This window comes from Saccopteryx leptura, chromosome 7 (genome assembly GCF_036850995.1).
Source record: "Saccopteryx leptura isolate mSacLep1 chromosome 7, mSacLep1_pri_phased_curated, whole genome shotgun sequence".
NCBI classification, from domain to species: Eukaryota; Metazoa; Chordata; class Mammalia; order Chiroptera; family Emballonuridae; genus Saccopteryx; species Saccopteryx leptura.
In genome coordinates this window covers 111319174-111332791 of record NC_089509.1, presented here as the reverse complement: position 1 = coordinate 111332791, position 13618 = coordinate 111319174, and the positions used below count along the sequence as shown (strand labels likewise).

The 13618-nt window shown below is 40.4% G+C and overlaps 1 protein-coding gene and 1 long non-coding RNA gene across 4 annotated transcripts in view; both read left to right on the top strand.

Annotated features, from left to right (window-relative positions):
* Positions 1 to 13618, top strand: part of LOC136378559 (uncharacterized) — a 510347-nt gene that overhangs the window by 207388 nt on the left and 289341 nt on the right. The gene's annotated exons all lie outside the window — the stretch shown is intronic.
* SPHKAP (SPHK1 interactor, AKAP domain containing) overlaps positions 1 to 13618 on the top strand; it is a 121741-nt gene that overhangs the window by 393 nt on the left and 107730 nt on the right. The window lies entirely within an intron of this gene.

The window sequence follows — 13618 nt, the reverse complement described above, 5'->3', positions numbered from 1 at the left end:
GCGCGGGGCTCCCGCGGAGCAGACGGAGGACTCCGCACTCGCAGTTAAGTCGGGCCCGGGCTGGGCGACAGCGCTCGGGAGATGGGGATCCCTGTGAACTGCGGTGTGGGTGCGGCCTGGGCGCGGGAGCGCAGGGATGGGGGGCAGCCGTCCCGCCTCCGGGGCCGGGAGCGGGGTCTGCCCTGCCCAGAAAGCTGAGCCGGGCTCTCCGCCGACGCAGCCTGGACAGGTTTCGCGCCTTGTACAAGCTCGTTTCCGTGGTTTGGATAGAGATAGACAAGAGCAAGACTAGGGCAAACTACCCCGCTTCCCATCCACCTTGATCTGGGTGAGTGGCAGTGGTTGCTGGATACGGATGGGGTGAGGATGTAAGAGGTGGGGTGGGGTGAGGAGATTGCCCTCATCCTGGACCGAGACGATCTGTCCCAGCCCCACCCCCGGCTGCCCCCCACCCTCTGCCAGGCTGCGAGTCCCCCCGAGCATCCCCCGCCGCGCGCATTCCTTGACTCCACCCAGCCCTGGGGTCCCCACGCTGGGTGGATCAAGGACACCGCCATACACGCGGCCAGGTGGGAGCAGCGCGTCTGGCCGGGTTTCCTTCTCTCCCTTTGCTCCTATTCCGCGCAGCGCTCCTTCGGATTCAGTCCTTTGCGATTTAGAGAAACTGAGATTTTCTTATTTTACCCGCATAAACCTCAGGGTGAATTGAGCCTGTAGCCCTGGTAGTGTCCGCCGGCTGGGCAGGTGGCTTTTGTGTTGTTTGTGCTCCGGAGCGGAGCGTCCACACCCAGAGTAGGGGTGCCGCCTCCGTTAGGGAGGTGACGCTGGCTCAGTGTCCCCCGCAACCCCACCTCTTCAAGCTGGGGGGCTTAGTGAGACAGTCTCCTCATCCTTTTCTTCCCTTTTCAAGCAAGCGTCTAGGCAGCTTTCAGACGAGAACACCGGGCACTGGAATAAACATGTTAAGCTCGCATTCTTGGAGAGCAGCAAAACCCAGCATCCACAGGCTAAGTAAGGCACACATGTGGCTCACACTAGGTTGCCCAGGAGCCGCGGTGGCGGTGCGAAGGGAGGGGGGGGGGGGGTGGCAGAGCAAGACAGGGACTGCTTTTCAAACTCGTTGAAGGCTGCCATCTAGAGACTGGAAGTGTTGATGTTCTGTAAGGAAATAGAGCTCGCCCAACTCCACAGGCCTGTCCTCTTCAAGCATCCCTCGCTGCCTGAGTAGCAAAGGGCTCTGAAAAGGCGCGCTGTGGCTTCCGTGGAAGGCCTGAAGCAGCTTCTTAGTGAAAAATCTCTCACCCGGGGGCCAAACAAGGTCACACTACCACTGAGTTTTTCCATTCTACCCTAATGCACGAAAAGGACAGGAAAAACCGCAGGAATCGTGTTTTAAACTTAAAATATATATGGCCACTGATTGCTAAGTAAAGGTATGAAGCGTTTTAAAGGTCAAGCAAGCTGAGGGCTTGCTTTCCACCCAATGGATTCTGCTGCCTGAGGTTGTTGAAATCGAAATGGTGAACAGTGTGGTTCCCACATTCCAGTAGAGACACTTTTGCTTGTTTTAAATTCAGTTTTGAGGACCAATACTCCTTACTGTGTCTGAATCAGGATTAGATTCCTATTCAAAGCATGGACAGCTTCTAAAATATTAGAAATGCATTATGACAGTGATTCTTCAAGATTATTCCTATTGTAGTCTGGTAAAATGATTCTTTAAAGAACAGACCAAATGATACTGCTCTGTGTTTTGTAGTAGCCTGTAAAAATGGTAATATAGTTTAACATCAGCTGAAACCAATTAAACCTTTGAGGAGTATTATTTATTTACCAAGAGACAGCGTATTTCCACAAATAAGTGTAGAAACTCAGCTATTTTATTAGCCTGCTTATTCACATAGAAAATTCAGTTAACTCCACTGGATGAGTTCAGTTGGTGCTCTGAATACTTCACTGAATACAAGAAACAATTTCCTTTCTATAATATTTCATTGAGAGTGATAGGGACTGATATGCAAAAAGTGAAATAGAAATTTTAAGTGTTATGTAGAAATATTACATTAGTTATACCACTTGTTTACACAACTTTGAATTTTAAAGAATTGATGACTGAACATACAAGTTTTTCCAAGAAAATGGCAATGATCATGAAAAATCAAATTGTTGTCAACCAAGATCTGTGTTTGCTAAATATGAACTATTTAAAGCAACTTCAGACGTTTTCTTTAACAACTGACCTGAGAAAACAAAATGATTTAGCAATATATCGAGTTAATTACATAACAGATGCTTTTGTGCTGGCTTTCAGGTCTTAAAATCTTTAATGAATCAAAGATATAAGTGACAGAAATTTTATTTTTTAATTTTTATTATCACAGTACATTTTAATTTTATGTGACTGAAATTTTAATTGAAACATTTTTAAAAAGGCTTATATATGGTTCTTTGAGTTACTCTATGACCTTACCTCTGCGAGAGCCCAAATTAGTTTTTCCTTTGAATATTTTTATTTTTAAATGTACAATGAATTATGTAGATTACATTACATATTTCTTAAAGTCATTGGTCATCGAAACTGGAAGGTGTTTCCAATAAGGAGGCTGAGCTGGGCAGAGATAATCTGTCCCCATGTAAATTGCAATATAGACCCCAAACCCAAGTGATCTGTAACGAACTGTCCAGTTGAAAGGGAAAATAAAGGAATTTTTTTTTTAGATCTCAGAGTTTACAAGAAATTTATGTAATTTGCTAAGGTTACCCAACTAGGCATTCTGAAAATAGACAAGAACCCAAGGACTCTGGCCTAGTGTGTGCTATTGTTCTAGCACACTGTAGGACAATGCAGCTTACCACTCACAGGAGGAATGTCCGTCTCACTCATCTTGGTAACTTGTGTGTGTATAGGAAGACGTACATTTGGTCAAGTATTATTCCATATATTATATCATTTGATCATCGCATCGCTGTGAGTTAATTGTGATGGATATAATCATCTCTACTTCCTGGGTAAAAAAAAAAAAAAAAAAATGAAGCCAAAGGATATGAAATGAAGAAAAGCATTCGAGTTAAAAAATCCCCACAATGGTACATAGCAGAGCTAGGGCATCCACAAAGCTCTTCTGGCTTTAGATTCAGTTTTCTTTCTTGCAGTGATGGAAAAACCACCTGTTATTTCAAATGGAGAAAAGAGAGCTTCTGGTGCACAGTTTGGACAAACACTGGTATCATGAGAACACAGTGGAAAACCGAAAAGCAAGATCATTTTTTTAAAGCTGAAATACCTTTTCTTTCTTAAACAGAAATAATTTGTCATCCTGACCATATCAAAGCTTGAATTTGAAGTTCAAAGAAAAGGACTTCTCATTTCTTAAACCACTTGCATTTTTATACTGTGTTGTTTCATTCTTTTTGTTTTGTTTGGTTTTTACTGGGCTTTAGTTCAATAATTTTTTTAATATGGTACTTTGAATGAGAAAATCATCAAAGATGAACTTTTGCAAAAATATGACATTTTGATTTAGATTTCCTGGCAGTTTATTTTAACCAACCCTTAGTTTACCTAGCAACATTTCACTAACACCCACCAGAATCTCAAGGTTTTATCTTTAAGAATGTTGGTTCTAGGGAAAACTAACTGGATTTTGTTTAATGGTGAAAACCACCTAATCCTGTAAACTAGACGAAGGTCTTTCATCCACAACTTTTTACTGCAAGGTTATCAGTTTTCAAATTCATAGAAAAGGATAAATTCAACAATACATTTACATTTCTGTGACCTCTTTATCAAAAACTCTCAGGAAAGATGAATTTGTCACTCCCAACAAGTGGAGGATCAGCAACAGATATCAGATACTGTCTGAAGTGTGAACTGAAGTTCATTCTCTGTCTTGGAAAGGATACTCTCTTCAAGACCAGGACTGCTGTGGCCACGCCCCTCAGTTCGTAATTATTAGAGACACACTGCCCAAGAGGTGTTATTTCCTATAGAAAGAGAAACTGAGGCCCTGGCCGGTTGGCTCAGTGGTAGAGCGTCGGCCTAGTGTGCAGGAGTCCCAGGTTCGATTCCCAGCCAGGGCACACAGGAGAAGCGCCCATCTGCTTCCCCTCCCCCTCTCCTTCCTCTCTGTCTCTCTCTTCCCCTCCTGCAGCCAAGGCTCCATTGGAGCAAAGTTGGTCAGGGCACTGAGGATGGCTCTGTGGCCTCTGCCTCAGGCGCTAGAATGGCTCTGGTTGCAACAGAGTGGTGCCTCAGATGGGCAGAGCATCGCCCCCTGGTGAGCATGCTGGGTGGATCCTGGTCGGGTGCATGCGGGAGTCTGTCTGACTGCCTCCCCGTTTCCAACTTCAGAAAAATACAAAAAAAAGAAAAAATAAAAAAATAAAGAGAAACTGAGAATTAGTAAATTCCAGCACCTAGGATGCTGACATCCCACGTTGCTGCAGGGTAATGGGTACCAGGATAAGAGATGGAAACTCTGAAGGCAGTTCCCATAGAAACAACATTATAAAATGTTTTCAAGCCCACCATTGATGCTCCACTTTACTTACTGATATTTTTAGGGACCCTTGATCTCCATCCTAGTGGTTCCTTCAGTAAAATATGTATCTACCACCAGATAATTAATTTGCAAATTAACTATTGAAACTCATCTTCTTCACAAGGGGCCATTTTCTCTAGTACTATTAATTTTAATGGAGTTTACTCTGTACATGGGAGTTAGAGCTTTAAAGACTTACAAGAAAAAAAAAGAGGAAAAAGTGATGTATTTGATACTGGGAGACCTGGTATTTAATCCTGTCCTGAAAATAATGTTTGTGACTCCCAGAGCAAGTTGATTGACCTGTTGCTCCTCTGTCTCCTCCTGGATATATTGACATACACCTTGCATATACTGATCTAGGTCCCTTTTACTTCCAACCTTCTATAATGCCACAGCCTTTATTGTAGCAGTGACTCTTGGTTGGGTACAAAGAAATGCACATCTCATTCTCTTAAAAGAGAAAGGTGAAATCAAGGCACGTAAAGCAACATCCACCACTCCAAAAGAAAGACCAGCTTAGAGAATGGGGTGGTTTGTTTTTAATGCCCCCCCTAGGTGGAGCACATAATGCTCACAGAAGGTGTAATAAAAGCTCACTCTTTTGTAAAGAATACAGCACAGTGATTAAGGTCCTGGTTCTACCACTTAGTAGATACTGGGAACCTTTAGCTATTACTGCTTATCATACTTAAACTCTTTCAGTGATAACTTTTATGATAGATTTTAAAAATCTATCCTAGTAAACAGTATATCTAAGTCAGACATGAAGTCTACTTTATCTGATATTAGCATAGCTACTCCAGCTTTTTTTTTTTTTTTTTTTTTTTGTTTACCTTGGCATTCCTTTTGCTTTTAATTTAACTAAGTCTTCCTATTTAAAGTTTTTTCTTGCCTGACCTGTGGTGATTGAGTGGAAAGAGGTTCAACCCGCAATGCTGAGGTTGTTGGTTCAAAACCCTGGGCTTGCCCAGGCAAGGTCCATACAAGAAGCAACTACAAGTTGATGCTTCCTGCCCCTCCCACCCCCTTTCTATTTCTCTTCATCCTCTCTCTAAAAATCAATAAATAAAATCTTTAGAGTTGTTTCCTGTTGACAGGGTATTGTAGCTTACTTTTTTAATCTCATTTGACAGTCTCTTTTTTTTAATAGGTATATTTAGGCCATTCACATTTATTATAATTCTAGAAAGTATAGTTTCAGAAATACAAGCTAGTTAAAAAACAACAGGAAGGTATTGTATCAATTTTCTCTTTGCTTTAACAAATTGCCACAAAATTAATGGCTTAGAACAATACAAATTTATTTTATTGTATGATTTTGTATATGAGAAGTCTGACATGTTACCAAATCACTGTTTTGGCAATCACTGTGAAGTATTAGAAATATCTAGTGTGAGGTTTTGTGTCTGATGTCTTGGCCTATCTTGAAATGGTGTGAAATCAAAGTGACCTTTGAAAATCCCTTAAGAGGCTTATAAATTATGGCATGTTGGATTTTGTAAGAAAGATAGTCTAGTTATTTGTGTGTGTGAGTACTATATAGAAATGTACAATATGTAATAAAAGTTACATATAAGTTTATTGTACTTTTAATGATGAGAGACAAAAAATAATAGAAAAAAGGAAAATGAACATGTAGTACTAAATTTGCTTAAGTAAAATGTGTGTATGGCTCACCATTGTATCCCTAACCGCAGCCGTATGAGGCTGTGAAATAGGAAATGTGTGGACTGATGTCAGGATGAGTGTGATTCCCAGTTTACTCTCCGTGTGTCTAAGAAGAGAGCCCTGTTGGCTGCAGTATTTATTGTTACTGCCTGGAGCTGGTCCACGGGGCCTTCTTCCTGATGCTTCAACAACCGATTAGGTGAGAGCCGTTCTTCCCTTTCTCCAGCTCCACCCTCATATCACTACTTCCGGGGTCATACAAAATAGAAGTTTCTTTTTAATTTTGTGTTGAATTTATTGAGATGACATTCATTAATAAAATTACATAGGTTTCAGGTGTACAATTCTATAGTACATCATCTGCATACTGCATCGTGTGTTGACCGTTCAAGTCAAGTCTTCCTCCCTCGCCATCTGTCCCCATTCTGTCTTCCTCCGCCTCTCCCCACTGCCTTTCCCTCCTGCAATCCCCACACTGTTGTCTGTGCCTATACATTTTTTTCCTTATTTAATTTCCTCAGCTTTTTCACACAGCCCTGACCCCCATCCTCTCTGACAGCTGTCAGTCTGTTCTCTTATCTATGAGACTGTTTCTATTTTGTTTGTTAGTTTATTTTGTTCATTAGATTCCACATATAAGTGAGATCATATGGTACTTGTTCTCTGCCTGGCTTATTTCGCTTAGCAGGTCCATCCATGCTGTAGCAAAAGGTAAGAGTTCCTTCTTTTGAACAGCTGAGTGGTATTCCACTGTGTAAATGTACCACAGCTTTTCTCCTCTCATCTCCTGATGGGCACGTAAGATTTATCTGCTGAGTAAGGCTCTCACACCCTTCCTTAATGAAGAACAGAGGAGAGTGGAATGGAAGTGTTTACATTTCACTTCTGTTTCCTGTGGGTGGTGAAGAAGCGGTTCTTTCCAGCTGCAGTTCTTATAAAGCACTTTGTTCAGTACTGTCTCATTCAACACGCACCCATCTTAGTTTCTCTTTTCATTTCCTGAGTGACCACTTGAGAGAAAGGTCTCTTGAAAGAGAACCTGAGACCTCATCAAATCGATCTTACTTGCTTTGCAGAAGCATCTGACATAATTGATAGATGGCCCCTAACTTCCTAAAACAATTTCTCCCTAATGAGTATAGACCTATAAAATATGCCTTTTGAAATATCAAGTGCTTCTCTCTGTGTGCTGGGAAAATGGGAACCTGTTGAACATGGGATACTAGAACTACAAAGAACTTTAGTAAAGGTTACCTGGCCCAACCCCCTTCTTTACAGAAAAAGAAACTGAAAAGTTAAATGACTTGCTCAGATCTTACAAATGTTTAGAGGTCGAGACAAGACTAAAACCCTGGGTTCCTGATTTCCTGTGCTCATCACTGCATTGGATTTGCTTAAAATGATAATAATGGTGATGAACTCTAAATACGGTAGAAGCTAGTGGCATTTTCTGGTATAGCAGAACTTGTCTGTCACCATGTTTTCTTTATTGTCATCGCCCTTATTTCCCTTAATAAATATACTATCTGTATAACTGTTCATGTTTCCATTTTACTTCAGCTTCAAGAAATTCCAGAAGCAAATTGAAATTTCAACCATAACAACAAACAGGAGTTTATTACCCGAATGCCTGTGTTGCTTTTAACTATTATGCTGACCTCTTGTTATCATTTCTATTTTCTTTAGCACTGAGTTTTAACTTGTATTTTATCATTTTATTTTATGTATCTTTCCCGTTAGCTGTCACAAAGTCTTAGTGGAACAAGATGGAATATCCATCATTAAATCAATCATCCAATCAATCATTTTCTTTATAAGCAAAGCAAAAGAATAATTATCCTGCACATTAGAGGAATTAAATTGATCTGTGGCAAATTGGAACTCATATAAAATGATAGACTCATTTTATCTAAAAAGCTATAAGCAGTTCCTTTGAAATGATTATTATATAAATATTTTTATGATTAAAATAAAACCAACTGCCTTAGAATAAACATAATAAAATAAAATGTTAAAGTTTTATGAAATGTATTTCTAAATTATTTATTAAACAGGATGCTACACATATATGTGCATATGTAATGATAACAATTTGTATCAAGAGCATTAGTGCCTAAAAGCACCCTTTTTAGTTAGTGAACTTTGCTCAGGTATTATAATGCATTAATTAAAATGAAAAAATTTCTTAAATATTTACTTTTGTTTCTAAAGATACAAGGAAAATTTGTAATTTCCTCTTTAAATTCTTCAATATTAACATAAGTTAAATAACACAATTGTTTTTTGTCCTATAAATATATAATTTTGAATATAATTAAAACGCAATAAGTGACTTTTGATAGATTGTGCCTATCAATAGACTTAACCATTCACTCACAGTTTGAGTAGCCAGTTTAAATTAAAGAATAGGTTTGGGTAATTCAAACCAAAAATAAAATTCAGATGGAAAATAAATAAAGGACCAAGTGAAGTCATTTTTTTTCTATATAAAATCTTGGCCCTATATTAATGTGCTCTTTGCTGACTCATGCACCCAATATAACCTGAAGAATTTTAATTTTGACTTTTTTTTCTGCATGAATCAATAGTACTTCAAAATAGCAATTAAGAAGGTACATACACTTTTCTTGTGTAATTTGCAACAGGTCAAGGATCTGAGCTGGCATTCTGTTAAACTATTGGTCTTCCCCTCTTGCAGTGGTAAAAAAAAATTGTGGTGACTGCAGTTTCATCACATGAATCACTATGAAAGAAGTATCTAAAGAAAGATTCAATGTCCAGAGGACACGTTGCCCAGAGAAGCTGTCACCCCCACCTTGATCATACTCAGCCATTGTAGACTGTAGCCATTCTTCATGAAGAAGAAAATATATGGACAAAATATTAATAGTGACATTTACTCAGTATCTCTACTGGATCTGATATCATGTCTATAAGATGGAGAAGGGCAGGCATAAAGGAGGCAGAGAAGGTGAAGATCTGGTCCAAGGTTCCACTTTGAAGCTGTATGGGACCGGTATGCATATTTGGGAGTTGGGGGGGGAGTACGCAGGAGAACTTACTTCCTTACTGGAAAGGAAAGTATGAAATCTAGTGACTTGAATGCCATCTTCATCATGTGAAGATAATTAGAACCTAGCTAAGGGCGTTGTCTCCTGATCTTTGAGGAGACAATTTCTAATCTTAAGTTTACCAGGTTTTCTCCAAGGAATAACACGACTGAAAATATTTTCCATTTTCACAAACTGCCTGTAGAGGAACCAATTACCTAATGAAGCAATGCAGGTGCAACTGAATATTTCCCAAAGTCAAACAATCTTCTGGGAAATTCTCTGTCGCTAAGATTACAGAGGTTTCTAAAATAGCTCACAATTATTCGTCTATTTTTAATGCACAGGTAGTAATTGGAATTGAATACATGTAAAATACCAAATGATGTTCCAAGAGGCCAGGAGACCCTCCGTAATTGGCAATCCCTTTCTCTTCCCTTTTTATAGGACCACGGTTTTGCTGAAAGTCTAGAAGGCAGCAAGTAGGTCAATTGGGTTAAAACCGTGTGATGGGTTTTCCGACAGTGGCTGTAGTGAGCAGGGCCATTGCGATATATAGATCCAGTCTAATCCTTGGCGTCACTGAACTCTAGGGTGGGCGGGAGAAAACACTGCCATGGAAAGTAGTTCCTTTATAAAGAGCTGGGATGAAACATAAGATAAATATAAGCCTTTGAAAAAATAACATCTATTCATTCATGTGTTAATTTAGTACAGATATTGATCCCATACTGTATGCCAGATAATATCAGCTGAGTACGCAATAATGAACACAAATAAAGCCAGTTCCCTTGTCATAAAACTTCAATACCTAGGGGGGGGCAGAAAGACATTAATCAAATAGCATCAGTGGATATATAGCAGATTGGCACGTGTGTTCCAAAGGAAAAAGAACAAAACCTGAATGGGAGAGATGAGAAAGGCCAGTGAGGAAAGGTGCTTCTGGCCATCCCAACAGCAGCTGGACAGGGGCCTGGAGCCCTAGGAAGCAGCGGCTCACTTAGACTGTTCCAGGTGTGTCTGGAGCTCAGGAAATGAGGAAGAGCAGAGTGACCTATGAGACCTGAAGGTTACATAGGGGCCAGAATATGTTGAGCCTCGGGGGCCCCTGGGTCTTCATTCTAAAAACCGTGGCATGTCATTGTAGTTCAAGCTAGAGAAGGCTGGGCACGCTAATGGGATAATGCATAAAGAAAATAGCCCAGTGCTGGCATATTTGAAATGTTCTATAAATAGAAGCTGTTATTGAGGCTTATTAATTATAATTTCCGTATCTCAATGCTTGGAGACAGAGGTAGGAGGGAGAATAGAGAACTAAGGTCACAGGATCACTAGAAGAAGGTTATTCAATGGGGGCAATTGTCATTAAGAAGATACTTTCAAAATATTTCTTGAATGGAAGGAGACTTAACCTGGGTTGCTGAACACACAATGCAACATGCAGATGATATAGTGTAGAATTGTACACCTGAAACTGATATAATTTCACTAGTCAGCGTCACCCCAATCCAATACAAAAGAAAAGAAAAAAATAAAAGTATTTCTTGAGCTTCAAGCTATATAAGAGCATCTTCAAACAGACATCCAACAGGCTGGCCTGGCCATGCGTCATGCAGAGAAGGAAGGCAACCCAGAGGGTTCCCAAGAGCTCCTTGATGGCATCGGTGGGGACAGTACCATGTTCTCAACTGTGCACATGAGGAAGGGGTCAGACTGCCCATTCCTCATGCCATACCCTTTTCTCACTCCCAATTCTAACCCTCCTCAACTTGGATTCTTATGACAGCTTTCTCATTTTCCTGGTGGACCCCGTGTTCACTCTGTAAACTTGGCAGTAGAATTCCGTCGCTTGGACTTTGACCTTTCACATTCACTAGGACTTATCTTCAACTTGCTTTTGGTTCTTCCCACTCCAGGCTATTCTGCCCGCCCCCAAGACTGGATCTGGGGGTAGCTGGCCTCTTATAAGGGATAAAATAATGCCAACTATGTTGAAAAAGAAAGAAAAATACAATCAACAAGTATCTTGCGTATTTCATTTTCACAGGGTCCTCTCAGATCTGAACAAGAGGAAAGTAGTTGAAGAATGCGGTTAGTGGACAATTTGGGCAATAAGTAGGAAATTGTTCGAATGGGTGATCAACAGGGAACATGGGCTCTCATTAAATTCCCTAAATAATTGCTGGGTTCTCCGTGTTGCCTTGCATTAGTACACAGTCACGGGAGAAACAAACCCGCGAGCGCAAGTGCACAGTCACGGGAGAAACAAACCCGCGAGCGTGAGTGCACAGTCACGGGAGAAACAAACGCGTGAGCGTTAGTGCACAGTCACGGGAGAAACAAACCTGTGAGCGTTCTGTCCGTTCTGCTGCATCATTCCTGACCTTTTGCCAGAGTATCCGTCATAATTAGCTTTGCGAAAACCAGCGCGCTGTCGTGCCCCTGGCATTTCCACATCAGTCTTTATGCATTTTGCAGCAGGCTAATAACTATGGCTTAATAAGAAGCAACACTATTTAAAACTTGTTTCCTGGTTTCTCTTGGTAGCTTTCCTTTCCTATTATGAATCCTATTTATTCAACCTAGACAAAACAACTACTGCTCTTGTGTGGCCATCTAAATATTTATTTAGTCTGAAAATATTTTATCAGTCTGAAAATATTTCATCCTAAAGTGTTTATTTCTAAGGCTGTCCAACGAAAGCTTCCCTAGTGATTGGGAAACAGTCGACTCACCCAAAACCCAGTGGTCTCTGTAGGCCAACCCTGTCCTTGAGTTCATATACTGTTCTCTAGTTTTCTTCCACTGCCTTTTCCCCCAAATAATACCTTCTTGACCCCATGTTAATCGGTCAGAGAAACAGAAGCACCTGCCACGAGGCAGACAGACTCAGAATTCCTCTGAAAGCAATTTCTATAAAAAACAAATAGAAAAGGGGAATGGCAGGTGTGTTCCGTTGTTAGTTATCCAGCTGTTATTCTATTCTCACTGACTTCTGCTTTCTTTGAGACTATGAGTGCAGATCCCTGCAATATTCACGTGTGTATTCAATCTTTCAGAACATTTGCAAATTTTCTTCCCATGATCTGATTCAATATACAGCTCTCTGGGAACACTTAATTTACTTTGGGTGCTGTGTAGACAGTCCTTTGTAATGAAGAAAGAAATCCCAACATATGGAATTAGAAGACTTGGTTTTAAGACCCTATTATTTGATGTATTGATACTTTGTGACTGTGGCAAAATTAATATTTCCTCATCTGATTCTCATTATTTGTGTGTGGAGAAGAACTAGGCAAGGTATGCAAAAATGTTTACTTTACGAGAGTAACATTCAAATGTTCTTTTCCTTCATCTCTTACATGTTTTATTTTTATATGTTATTTGTTTTTGTCTCCTTCAAAACAACATGAGGTCCACAAAGGTGAAGATTTTATCTGCTTCATTCACTGCAGTATCCTGAGCACTTCACACAATGCTGGGTGTTCAACAGCCATTTATTGAAAGAATGAAAAAAGGAATGTACGAGAAGACTTTTGCCTAGTTTGTGATTGCTTAGAAAGGATTATGTCCTTCCTGCCTTTTCTGCTTACAAAACAGCCAGTGAAACCACTAAGCCATTGTTAGGAAGAAATCTCATTTTGATTGAGCATTTCAAGAAAAAAAAGTCAATGCCTGTGTGTTTGTAGATCTTGCCTTAGCAAGTGAGAAGCTCAGAGGTAAATCTGAGTAAGTGACCAGAAGGTCTGGCCTAGCTAAGTATGACGATTTACTGATGTTAGGCCTTGCACATATCATTGTAGTTGGAGGGGTAAGTTTCATTGTACGTACAGTGGAGAATTGGGACATTCAAGCACTCATACAGTACACCTCAGGAATACTGACACAAAACATCTGTGGCATTTCTCTCTGTAGTCCTTTCACAATCAGGATGTGGCTGTATCTGAGATGCGCACGTCAGCTTCTTTGGGAAATCATCATGTAGATGCCATGAAAGCTGGTATAAAAGATAGCAATCATCTCAGAGTAGGTCTTCAGGGGGAAGAGGGAGAAACTTGTTCTCTTAGGCAGCGTGTTTCACACCGATCTGTCACAAGGGAAGAGATTTTTAACTGTGCTGCTCTTCTGTATAGGACACATTCAGTTCCTCTCCAGCCAGAAACAAGCTAACAGTAAACTGATTCCTGCCCAGTCCCCTCCCTGAGCTACAGTTAATGGCTCCCAAACTTCCAGGCTTTGCCTGCTCCACATAGACAGACGTTCTATTGCCTGTTTGCCGCTGGAATTGGTAATAAATATGAAGTTTAAAGGGTTTCTCTCGAAAATGTTTGCAGCCCTCTTGAACACTTGAGACTT